The 13,832-nt window shown below is 34.8% G+C and overlaps 2 pseudogenes; both read left to right on the top strand.

Annotated features, from left to right (window-relative positions):
• Nucleotides 1-381: 381 nt before the first annotated feature.
• On the top strand, nt 382-962 carry LOC149220471 (uncharacterized; annotated as a pseudogene).
• An 11,669-nt stretch (nt 963-12,631) lies between these two features.
• On the top strand, nt 12,632-13,504 carry LOC149220470 (cullin-1 pseudogene; annotated as a pseudogene).
• Nucleotides 13,505-13,832: the final 328 nt, after the last annotated feature.

Genomic DNA, 13,832 nt, shown 5'->3' with positions numbered 1-13,832 from the left:
AATCGCTTTAAAGTGTTCCAAAATCCACGTGATGAGATCGTGCTGACTAACTATTCCGAGATTAAAAATGGTATGTGGACAGTGTACGATTAAGTGTAATCAAGATGACAATAAAATCACTGGCACATCCTTTTATATAAATTTCACAACTTTACATTTTAAAAACGCAACGTGGACAGTTTGTATTGAACTACATGGGCGGTGGTTGCAGATTTTGATTAGCATGCAACAAACTGTGTAACAACAGTTTTTGATCTCGTCTCAGATCTAGAACCGAGCTGAAAAATGTACTTTGAACCGTTACTTAAATTGATTTTTAACTGGATTAATTAACCTTGAACATATTTCAGATCGCATTGATTAATCAATCTTGAACATATTTTGGATCGGTTGTATCTGTTGAACCTTGAGTAGTCTGTGTAAGAATGGGATACAAAATTCAATGAGCTATTGGGTCCTCGTGTCAGGCGATTTGCATATTGTTATCTGCTCTATGACAGACACAGTTTCAAGATTTAAGTCAAGGGCTGCGTTTTGGGGAAAGGTTATTAACTTGGTGTTTAATGCCATCCTTAAAGCCGACGATATGTAGATTTGTTGGTTGCAGCAGGCCTGCAGCAAAAGATCTTTCACTTGATAAGATTCGTCGCATATTTCAAGAGGTGCTAGTAAGAAAATAATTTTCCAGTAGCAATGTATGGATGTAGATAATGTGCTTGCTGATGGCCGACCTTTCATTTGTGGCAACAAATTTACAGTTGACTTGACATTTGCTACACTTGTTGGTCCTATACTATGCCTAGTGGGATATGGCACCTATCTAGTACCAACAGAAGAACTTCTATCGGAGGTGGCTGAAGTTAACCTTTCTTTAAAAAAAGACACTAACAGGGAAGCACATATTGAGGATGTACGAAAATGAAAAATACAGGAAAGTGACTCCAAAGGTGCTAGTGAGCTGATTCAGTGCATTTACACCTCGAGTTTTATATTCGTGCGTATTATTGGCAACCAATATGGATTTTAAGTAAACAACAAATAATTTTTCTTCTTAGGATTTGCATCTTTTAAGCAATTTGCTTTCTCTTCATACAGCAGTACTTTGATAAAGGACCAAGATCTATTAAACTTCGTATTTTTTTTTTTTCTGAATGTTGCTATCTCTGTTGTTATTTGAGCAAGTTCAAGTTGCCTAAACCTATAATACGGTCTTGGCATAGTCATGGAACATTCAACCTTGATCATTGTGCCTTTTAATTAAACACATTTTTCCCAAACTGTAAATATCGAGAACCAACTAATAAGGCAACTGTTCAGTTGCGAGTAATGAGATTGACAAAATATAAAACTGTATACAAGGGTTCTATTCTTGTTGTGGTTTGCCTCATCTGAATGGAATTTTCTAAAATATACCAGGTAATATGTAAGTCTCGGTGAAACTTAAATAAATACCTCAAAGTGGGAACGAAAGCTAAAAGAAATCCATCTTATATAGTGCAGCCCAACCTTGAAGTGTATTTCTCAAAATGACTTCACAAAAATTGAGAACTACAGGAAGTGAGTATGTAAATCCTCATGTATTTCAGCTTTTATGATTATCTCTAAAATCTAGCTTTTAATCATGGCATTGGGACAATATCATTGGTATGGAGGTCACTTCAACTATGTCTTTCGTGCTCTTTTTAATGATAAAAATAAAGCTTTGCTTTTAAAAGTTATGATAGAAGTTAAAACTCCAGTTTCCCTGTATATCAATCTAGTAATTGTGCAATTCCGTTTATGGATGGCATCATGTGTATGGGACTACTGGTATTTATCGTGTGCAGTCTCCAGTCTTCAGGGGTAAAATTTTATTTCAAAATAAAATTAGTGGATGTGTTTAAAACTTTAAACTATCTTTTAATTTTAATGGAGTCTTGTATAGATTTTGAAAGTGAAAGTAGAGAAGTATTCAAGACACTAGAGTCAATAGGCTTTATTTGTTGCCAGTAGATGTCGCATTTTGACATGTGCCAATGGACACTATTTTGAATTGGTTTTAACTTTTAACTTAATGTGTCACAATTAATCTATTTTTATGGCTCTATATGTATTCATGTTGGCTAAATATATGGAATTTTGGAGTCCTTTTGATCATGATCATATTGATTAGCACAAGGTGAAATCACATGTTACCTCCTGCATGTCATATAAAATAGTGGCACAGATAAATAACGTTTACATCACCTCAGTAAGGAGAATAATAAGTGTGAGTCTTCTCTTAATACCCGTGGTGGTTCATAAACTACAGATTTATATAACTGTCTTCCAACTGATAGGGAGTAACGGACTGTGTAGTACATACCAAGCGAAGACACCTTGTGGATGATAATTCAAGTTTAGGTTTGTCCTTGGGCAAAACAAAAAAAATAAAATAAATAAATAAATAAAATAAATAAATAATGTATTATATGTGACACTCTTCTTGTATTTGTGTGTTTTGAAGAAACTGTTAAAAAAAAAAATCAATCTCTTGTATATTTCTTAATACTAGTTTCAAGCAGCGAAGCATAGTTTCTTCTGACTACCGAAGATAGTTGTGAATGCATATCACATAAACAACTTGTAAATAATAATTGAAGTTTAAATGTGTCCCTTGATGCAAAAATATTCATGCATTTTATGTGACGCTCTTCTAGTATGTATTTGTAATTTCTGAAAGCTTTGTCAAATATTCTAATATTCGATGTAGAATGAGATATTATGTCAATTTATTGCGATCATGGTTTTCCATTTTGTTTGGCTTACGCAAAACATTAATAGATTAAGTAAATAGTATTTTTGGGCATTGCTATGGAGAAAAACTTGTGTGCGGACAGGCAAGCGCTCTCTCTAGATTGCCTCGAACTCAAGGCGGAGTGAGGGAAAAGCACTGCAAAAATATAAAAGCTTCAAGTAGATAATCAATTAAAGCATGCAAAGAACAAGAAAGTGACTAGTGGTGTACCTTTTTACCGATGGTTGTCCTTTGCTGACACGGCTGAAACATATCATATCTGCAATCAAGTCTGTATCTCGCTGGAACATCTTGCTCTGTTTTAGTGATGGCGGAGCAGGTTTTCTTTTGTTCTATTTTATTTTTCTTGAAAACGATGTCGGGATTAGTAAGAAATATTATTATTTGAGAAAGTATAATCGCCCTCTAAAATCCTAGAGTCTAGAGAACGCAAACCCTGCAGTAGAAGACGGTAGACTCATGTTCAAAATATAGTTTGCGTTTGTTTTTTTTGGAGGAATGTTATATTATTTACAGTTTTTCAACATATCTATTGAAGTAACATTTAGCCGTAATTAATAACGTGACATTTAGTTTGAAAGCGTAGTGTGATTCATGTAATATTTTGCTCCAGTGTGAATATTTGCACTATGGACATAGTTTCCACGGAATGAGTTATTCATAAGTGTACAATGTGTACAATGATTTGTGATTTGTATAAAGCATTTTTCTCATGGTTTTCTGAAACAGTATTAGTAGTGAAATTTTTATTTTTTTTAAGTTCACAACTGAAGGGTTGTGTACTTTGATAATATGAGGTGTATGTGAAAATGTGGAGAATCATTTTGGTGAATAAATTTGGTCAAATATTCAGACATCGAGATTTGTAAGAGTGAATCATCTAAGAAGGGATTCTCTCGGCATAATTTGGTACAGGAGCTTCAGATTATGATTGTTAAGTTTTGTTGCTCAGTTCATATTCAGGCCTCGGTATGCTCTAGAATTATATTATTACTGAGAAGAGATATCTTATTGCAAATTCCCCTTACTTTTATTGAAGTATTCAAAAAATAATTTGGCCAAATATTCAGTAAATAGTGATCAATAAGTCATACGCCAGTAAATAAATTAAATTAAGCAACTATTCCACGCAGTTGACTAGACTGCTGTAAGAGTACCTTCTATCATCAGTAAGAATTGAACTTGAGACCTGTGTCCCATAAGTTCTCCACTTTGGAAAATTTAGGTGAAAGCATAAAAATGGCGAAATATACAACCAAGCAAAAGCTTGTTTTAAGGGTCTCATACATTGCTCGAGTGAGTTTTGATACTCAAGCAATACCTCTATATATTATCAATACCATATTTTAGCTTGAAAAGAGACTTTTCTTTTCAATCTTGAAATAGGATTGGAAATTCATTCGAAACCATTAAATAATAATAATAATAATAATATTTGTGTGCTCTTTTCTTATAGGACAATATTATTGTAACATTTATGACAATGAACTTTGACAGATGCAATGATGAGCATACAAATCACTTTTTGTTACATATTATCCCTGACATTGTCACTTATACGATCGTATAGACGTAGTTTGAAATGAACTACTATAATTGGAAGCTACAGGAGTACAATGTGTGAATGACTTTACTTGGGTGAATGCATCATATATTAATTTGTACCATGAGATGAATATTAATTGTGATTGTCCTACTTCTTGTTTTGTTGTTGCTAAATACATAAATAATTATGGGTTGCAATGAGCACAGATATAGTCCTTTAGTTATAACGGAATTCGTGGTATAGATACCTTGGGAAAATTATAACCGGCACACCAAAAGGTTGGCAAGAGTTTCAGGAAGGGTTCCTAAGATTATGTTTTCTCGTTTCTCCTTTATGTTCTAAAGACTTCGGGACGAAGTCCATTGTTAAGAGGGGGTGTATGTAGTGCCCACTCTAGTTTCCTGACTCTAATATGACAATATCTTACATACTTTAGTCTATGAGGAACTCAAGCTGAGGATCCAGAAACGTGACTCTATTATCAGTGAATGTGATGGTTATGTATGTTCTCTATTAATATTATGATTACGATATAATTAATGGTTATGTGTACTCTATTGATATCATGATGGTGATAGTAGTAAAGGATAGACATGTTTCTATTTATGTTATAAATGATGATAGCTTTGATCTATATGTATGGTCCCATTAAGGTTATGATGATGCTAGCCATGATGGAGGTATCCCCTATATTAGCTACTTACATTAGTTCTGGTGCACAATGAACAATGATGTGAATGACCAAGTGATGCTAATAATGCTATTATGACAATGACTAACACTGAAAAACCTGGTTACTGATTATTATTGAGTGTGGCAGGAAACCACCAGAGGCACTCGCACATGACGAGTTGACGACACCTAGTTTGATGAAATTTCATATTATTTTTATCTTTGAAAGTCTAAGTCGATATTGGAATCTACTATATATGTTTAACTATATTCTGATGATATGTTAATGGTTGCAGGCACAGATTAGTTGCTTGACCGAATGACTCACATATGGGTGATGGGGTTGTACAAGTGGATGGAACTACATGGGAGGGGTGGGACAGAGTCCCTGATTTCACCCACTAGCACTCCCACCCTGACTTGGGCTGGAAAGGTTAAAACACCTTCGCCTTGAAGATCGCGATGCCATGAGGGTAGGTCCCAAAGTTTGGTCGCTCATGAGGATTTTACCGGGGGGCGTGCATCAAGGTGGATTCCTTGATCCCCGACACCATTAGTCTCACTATAGCAGGCAACACAAGAGATGACAGTGGTCTATGACGTTGCACTATAATTTCCCCTCATAGTCACTGGATGCTTGAAGAGCAAGTGGTGTGGCACCCTTGGAACTTCTAGGGAAGTTCTTGAAGGGCACAACCAAACTTGGCACCCTTGGAATCACAAATAATCTATTAGGTGTGGCACCCTTGGAACTTCTAGGGAAGTTCTTGAAGGGCACAACCAAACTTGGCACCCTTGGCATCACAAATAAACTATTAGGTGTGGCACCCTTGGAACTTCTAGGGAAGCTCTTGAAGGGCACCACCAAACTTGGCACACTGGGCATCACAAATAAACTATTAGGTGTGGCACCCTTGGAACTTCTAGGGAAGTTCTTGAAGGGCACAACCAAAATTCGCACCCTTGGCATCACAAATAAACTATTAGGTGTGGCACCCTTGGAACCTCTAGGGAAGTTCTTGAAGGGCACAACCAAACTTGGCACCCTTGGAATCATTAAAAATAAATAATAATAAATAAATATAAGCAAGGAATGAAAACTAGGTAAATTCACATCAAGGGTAAATGATGATTAGAAACCAAGGTAATTAAATCAAAAATAAAACTTGGAATAAGGAGGATCATAGGAAAAAATAAGATAGAGTACCTTAAAAACTCTACCCTTCCCATGTTGGAAAATACTAGGTAGATTATGTGGTTTAATTAGGTAAAAGGGGAAAGACAAACATAATTGTAAGTATAAAGATTAATCATAAACTAATTAAACCTAATTAAGAAAAGAGGAAGGTGAATTAAAATAAGAATAATAAATTAAATTTAGAGAAATGTAGAGAAGCTCCATGTGGCAGCAACCAACATAAGGATTTACATCTAAGAGATAACCTGAGTTAAATTAGGGAGTAGATTGGGGATAAAATCTTGACTCATTAATTGACTTCAAGTAATGAACAAAATTTAAGGAATAAAAGGGGGGGATAAAGAGACAACTAGGAGAAGAAATAGGAATCTTGTGAGGTGAGGAAAATTTTAGTTCTAAATAAAAAGTGAAGTAAATAATTTTGGGTGACACTTGATGAGAGAGTGACACATGGGTAGGTGAATAATCAAGCTATTGAATTTATATATATATATATATATATATATATATATATATATATATATATATATATATATATATATATATATATATATGCATGACATGCCAAGTGTCATCTATGAGGACTCTTATAAAAGAAGGGGCAAGCCATGGGAGAAGGGAATTTTTTGGGGGAAACCCTATTGTTGGATGGATGAGATGATGTCAGAGCATTGATTACGAAGCTATAGTGAGTTTAGTGAGGTAGAGGATTTTAGAGAGGGGACTCTTGAGCCAAGGATGCTCTCCTCTACCAGCTAGTTCTTTCCTCCATTATACAACCCCATTACAGCTCGGGGGTCCGCGGGGAAGAAGAGTACCCAAGGAGTAGGCTGGGAGGTTAACCGGTGGATCTTCGCATTCAGATCAAGTGCGTCATCATTCACTCGCAGAGGTGACCGACTACAAGGGAATTCCAATAACAGCAGAGCAAGTGGAGTCTCGCCTTCTGGTGAACGGTACATATGTATTTCATGACTATTGATCTTAGTTAAAAGTATGTAAATGTTATGATATGTTTCCCGAAATGAGTGTCAGGAATGTGTGTGCTAAATAAATTTGAAATTTCAATGCGTTTCTTTTCGGGTTGTATTTTTTGTTAACACAAAAAAAATAAAATGTATATAGTCTAGATGTTGGTCCTTACAGGTGAGATGGTATTCTGCTTGGTGATCATTAAGAGCAACATTAATTTTGGGCATGGTCCTTGCCATTTCTCCAACCATGGATGCTTCTTGCATATTAGATAGTTGTTTCGTCCTTGTCTTATGCATACATTTTTTGTAATAGTGGGGTCCTCCACATCCCCATCATTGCAGCAACGGCTTTGACTGCTCGTGATTAAAAAATTTAATAATTCCTTCTCACTGACTGTTTTCAGAATATGCAGCTTTGGGCTGATTCCTTGCTCGGAATTTTCTGAGGGGTTTTTTATGTATATTTCTATCATTAGAAAATTTTGGGTTTCTGCTTTAGATGAGGCTTCTGCTCTTCCTGTTTGACCCTGCTTTAGGTCCTACATTTTTCTGCTTGATTTTTTGGTAGAAGATTCAAGATTTCTGCACTACATTATCCATTGTTTTAGGGTAGTCAAACTCAAGTTTCTCCTTCATAAAATTAGATATGCTACTGATGAAGCGTTGAATTTTGGCCTTTTCCTCTTTCATATAAGGCACATAGCGAAGCAAGGAGGTGAATTACGTCACACATTCATCCATGGTTAAGGTTCACAATATTAACTCGTGAAATTATTTTTAAGGTTCACAATCTTAACTCGTGAAATTATTTCTCTTTTTCATCATAATAATGTTTATTTAGATACTTATCTTTGAAATGCTTTTGGAATTCATTCCATGTAACCTCCTCTTCGTCAATTTTCCTCACTACTTTGATTTCTTTCCACCAAAGGGTAGCCTTACCCCTTAATTGATCAACTCCTAATCGTGCTTTCAGTTTATCTGTGTAATAATAAATCTGAAAATATTTTCTCATATCATCTAACCAAGCTTCCACTCCCTCTTCAAATTCCCCTTCAAAAAGTGACGGTTTAATATTTTTAAATTCTCCTTGTAATTCAAATTTCTGTCTTTTTGTTTTACGTTGGTTGGAAACATTGTTGGGCATCCTTATTCACCTTGCCCATTCTTTTTCAGTTGACTCAACATTTTCCTCTCCATGCTAAGCCGTTGGGGTCTTCTCCTTGTCTTCACCACTCATGTGTGGATGTCATTGGTTCTATCGATTGGACAGAATTATGAAAATTTTCTCCTGTTCTAGACATAGTCGTTCATTATATATTCTTAAATTTGTCATCTCAGCACGCAACTGTTGAACAGTTTTAAGTAAAACCGCATTAGATTGATGAGAGTCCTTGTTTAGTTGTATCCAAATATCAGGATTAGCGTTCATATACGTTGTTTCTGGCAGATTGGGTAGTCCCGGGCTCCCCTGTATTGTGACCCTTTTTGTGTTGATGTGGTCTATGTGTTCACACATAGATTTTCTTAGTTAATTTAAAGAAAGCACATCCATTTCGAATATATATATATATATATATATATATATATATATATATATATATATATATTTCCCAAAGAGTCTCAGTGTACAAACCTCAACTCTCATACCATTTGTAGCAACTGAAAATCTTAAACTATTAAATATTCTTAAATAATAATAAAAAAATTAATCCATAACTATAACCGGCATTTAGAATTGGATCCCGTCGTAAGATTACAAAAATTATTTATGTGAAATTGAGTTAAGTCCGTAAGAACCAGACAACAGTCATATATTTTTCATGTGTGTCATTCCTTTACGTAGTTAGAAATGTATATATGGTGGTTAATATTTAATGTGCACATAGCCTCCGGTGGGGTAGCTGCCCCTGACTAGGCCATTAATAATTTGCCCTTGTATGCTGGAATATGTGGCATGCTGATAGCCGCGATTGTTGCATGTGTCTGCTAGCTCGTGAAGATCCCTTCCAATGCCTCTCTTGTTTCATACCTTTTGATCTCTCCTAAGCGATCCAATGGTGGGGAGGGTTTAGGGTTTAACCCCCTAACCAATTTTTCGTGCGTGGTAGATGGTAGAGTCATGGTTGTCGTTGACCCTTCGTATCTTGTTGCTCTACAACAAAATGTTTTGGTGAGGGTTTCAAGTGGGCACACGATCCTTTTGTGGTTTTCCATGGATGTTATGGTCAATCTTGTGAAGCCACATAACCCCAACTACCACACATTACATTATTTCATTATTCTCATTGTGTGAGCTTGTATTTCGCTTTGGACCTCCCCTCGTGTGAAGTTTGATTGATTGCCTCCACTGTCGAGGGTGGCTCGATGGTCTGCCGTTACTGCGGAAAATGCTCTGCTTAGACAATCCTTTTCGGAAGGTAAGCCCATAGACCGCAAAGTTTTCTTCTCGTTGTTTATAGATTCTCTGTTTCAAATTTATTTAATGATGAGATTTATTGTGTTTCACACAGGTTGCTCGATGTGGAAACCCTCCAGTTTCAGGTCAGGAATACTCCTCTTCTCGGCATCATGCATCTTACATATTTTGGAGTGTTAATCTCATACTCACTCCATGGTTGTTGGTGGTTGTGTGTAGGTATTTTCCAATACCTGCTGAGTTAATTAAGGCTTGGACATTGTCCCTTAAGGGTTTATGAGCTTACGGCTTCCATGGTTCTTTCGAGGTTGGAATATCTTACCTTTGGTGTATGAACATTTAGCTATCAAATGAGTAACTACTCTGTGACAAAAACTAAGTACCAAGCAGATCTTTACACCAAGACTTGTTTATTTTTTGTTTTTAATTAATTAACTGTGTAAAGGAATGGTCAATCGCTATGCACCACACATGCAAGGTTGTGAAAGATCAACACTTGGTCGAGTGCAAGTTTTCCTAAACAATTCTTGTTATGCATATTTTATAGCTAAGTTATACACTCGAAGGTCTTTTTTGGGGATTTTTGTCATGTCGAAAAATTGGTCTTGAGCTGTTATGTTATGTAGCACTTTTCTTTAAGTTATTACTTGAGTGAAATATATTTATATAAACTTAATTAAAGTGTAGTTATTTTATCTCTGTTTTAATGGTGGACCAAGATTACCTCTGCTTCCTTGCTCAAGGTAGTAATATTTTAGCAAGTTTATCTTAGCTATTCTACTTGTCTGTTTGGGATTTCAGAAACGGTTGTTTTTAAAGTTGTTTTACAGTGAATTGCCTAGATTACTTCTATATTGATTTTATGGCATATTACTCTGATTATATCTACAGTTATCCTGTAGCATTTTATACAAATTATTTCTACAGTAACTTTCTAGCATTGGGCCAAAGCCATACAAATTGGATAATTTTAATAAAAAAAATTGTTACCTTTGTAATGTGAGGAAAAAGTAAAAAATACTTACCACACCTTTTATTAGCCAAATTTATTATTACAAATATTTCGTTTTAATAGTTTTTAATTAAAATTTCAACTATTTAAATTCTATCTAATAATAATTAATGAAAATTTCAATATAAATTATTTTCCCATCTAAACTACCATAACAAAGCCATACAAATTCAATAATTTTAACAAGAACTTGTGTTAAGGATGCTCATTTTTAAACTAGGCCAACACCATTATCATTACTCCAATAATTACTTTAGGTGGGTTAAAAGAAAATTACCACCCATTTTATTGCCCAAATTCATGATTAATAATGTTTTTTTTTAATATTATTCATATTCTAGGTCACAATAATCAACGAAAATTTAAATGTAAATTGTATTAGCATCTAAAACATTACACCAAAGTCATACAAATTCAATAATTACATTACTGCACTCAACATTATATAAGGCATTACCAAACTCGTGTAGATGAGCCAAATTTATTATTACAAATGTTTAGTTTTAGTGCTTTTTAATTAAAACTTCAATCATCATGTTAGTTTGGTTAGTGCTCATTTTATTAGCTAAATTTATTATTACACATGTTTCATTTTGATATATTTTTTTCAAATCTAAAATTTGAATTATTCAAATGCTGAGTAGAAAATGAAAATTTAATTCTCTCAATTAAGCTCTTCTACTATCAAGCATTCAAGAAGTCGTGATGATGGATCTTGGTTGGGATTTGAAATGTTGATAGAAAATGGTTTTTACTGTGGATTCTCCAGTAACTAAGTCAAAAGAAAATTTAAATGTAAATTGTTATCATAAAAAATCAATAATTTTGATAAAATCTGGTGGGAGAGATGCTCATGTTGAAATTGGGTCCACACCAATGTGATGGGAGAAAAAAGTCTTCCCACGAATTCTATTAGCCAAACTCTTTATTAAAAATGTTCGACTTTAATATTTTTTTAGAGTGAAATTTGAATTATTGGAATTCTATTTATATTCTATATTACCAAACAAACAAACATGAATACAATATAATCTATGAATAATATCATAATTAGCAAATTAAAATAGTAATTTTTAGTTTTATTTGACCAAATCAACATAATATTACATTAGGTAAAGAACAATTTTTATTTACATTACCAAACCCTAGTAATTTTTATTTGACCAAATCAACATAATATTATATTAGATAACAACAATTTTTATTTATATTAGGGAGTTCTAGTAATCTTTATTTTTTTTTTACCAAATCAACATAATATCAAGTTTTTAATTTTATTTGACGAAGTCAACATAATATTATATTAGATAAGTATCAATTTTTATTTACATTATGACACTCAACATTACCTAAGGCATTACCTTACATAACCTTCATTCTTAAAATAATATGGAAATTTTCAAACACAGGGTTGAAAGCTCCCTAAAGTTCTCATTGCGAACCATTCCCACCACACTCCGGCTCCGTTACTTTTTCATTAAGTTAATGTGAGATTAAATAAATGAACTTTACTCGCAGGACAACTCCCAAAAATTCTCACCGACTCCTCGGGCTCAACGATGCTCATGAGCCTCATATCAATTAACGAACACTTCATTCATATGCGCGGCCCCATAGCCTAGCCTTACACAATATAAATACAAGAAGGTTGGGATCAACCTTTTATATCGTATCAGCATGTTTGGGGTTCAGGGCGGAGTGTTGTGAAACCTTCAGATCACTAAGTAAACAGTTGGCGGCTTTGGTTTCAAAATGACTTCGAGCAGTGGAAGTATCTTGAACGTGTAGGAAGGATGCGCTATTGTCAAAAGGGCCGTCAAAGACAATAGGGTTGATCTGGAAGAAGGTTGGGCTTTTATTTATAAAGCTATCCTACAGCTAAGAACCCAGTTGGAGGGAGATCTCAACTTTAAGGTGATAGCGGAAGAGAGAGCGGTTATTTACAGTATCGTCTACAATCTGTGCGTAACTCACCTTGACAAAGAACAACTCTATGATAGATACGGGGATTCCATGAAAGAGTTCATCACCTCAATGGTTTCACCGGCTTTGAGGGAACATAATGATGATGAGGAGTTGTTGTTGAGAGAACTTGTGAAACGCTGGAAAATTTACAAGGTGATGCTACATTGGATGGACATTTTCTTCGAGTATTTGGATCGTGGGTTCACCCAAAGGTATCCCTCCGTTATTTCAGTAAGAAAATTTGGAATCATGTACTTCCGAGACCTGGTTTTTCTGGAAATGCGAATGAATGTGAAGAATGCGGTGATTGTTCTCATTGACGAAGAGCGTGAAGGAGAGCCAAGAAATGAGACTCTTTTGAAGGATGTTGTGGCCATTTTTCTTGACCTTGAAATGGATTTGTATACAAATGATTTTGAAGTGGCTATGGTGGAACAAACTAGAGCTTTCTATTCTCAGAAGGCTGCTTCATGGATTTTAGAAAATTCCTATACCGACTATATGTCAAGGGTGAATGAATCTCTCATACGCGAGAAGGAAATAGTTGCCAGATATTTGCATAGGAGCAGCGAGCAAAAGGTATTAGACAAAGTAAAACATGTATTGTTTTCCCATTACATGACACATTTTCTTGAGGATGAAAATTCAGGATGCCTTGCGTTGCTCAGGGAACATAGATATACAGATATTTTGATTATGGGGAGGCTATTTGATAGTGTACCTAATGGTTGGGACTCAATTGCAAATATTTTTAGACAACATGTTTTTAGTGAAGTAACACCACCTGTTAAACAGGCTGAAGATATTGTAAATCAGGGGGCAGGGAAAAAGGATAAACGTTTATTGTTGCAGGAAGTGGCGGCATTTGTGAGGAAGGTTATAGAACTACGTGACCAGTATACTAAATCTGTTGTCAAGGACACTATTTTTTCTGGGGTTTGAAGCAAGTATTTGGGGTGTTCTGTAATAAGGAATTTGGAGGAAGTACTAGTGCAGAATGGCTAGCTACACTATGTGATACTGTACTTGAAGAGGATAGAAGTCATGAAAAGTTGAGTGGGGATGATATAATTGAAAATGTGGTGGAATTTCTAGAGTATATTTGGGATAAAACTCTGTTTGTTGAATTCTACAAGGAAAAACTAACTTGTAGAATTTTGTTCTACGCAAAAGTGTAAGTCTTGATCATGAGCAGAGCATATTGTCAAAGCTAAAACAAAAATATGGCCATAAATTAATGTCAAAGGTTGTTGGTGTTAGTGCTCGAATC

This window comes from Pinus tabuliformis, chromosome Q, assembly GCF_031772625.1.
Source record: "Pinus tabuliformis cultivar Carrire ecotype Pingquan chromosome Q, CPIR1, whole genome shotgun sequence".
NCBI lineage: Eukaryota > Viridiplantae > Streptophyta > Pinopsida > Pinales > Pinaceae > Pinus > Pinus tabuliformis.
Note: the sequence above shows the minus strand (reverse complement) of the source record. Positions and strands in the feature narration are given on the sequence as shown.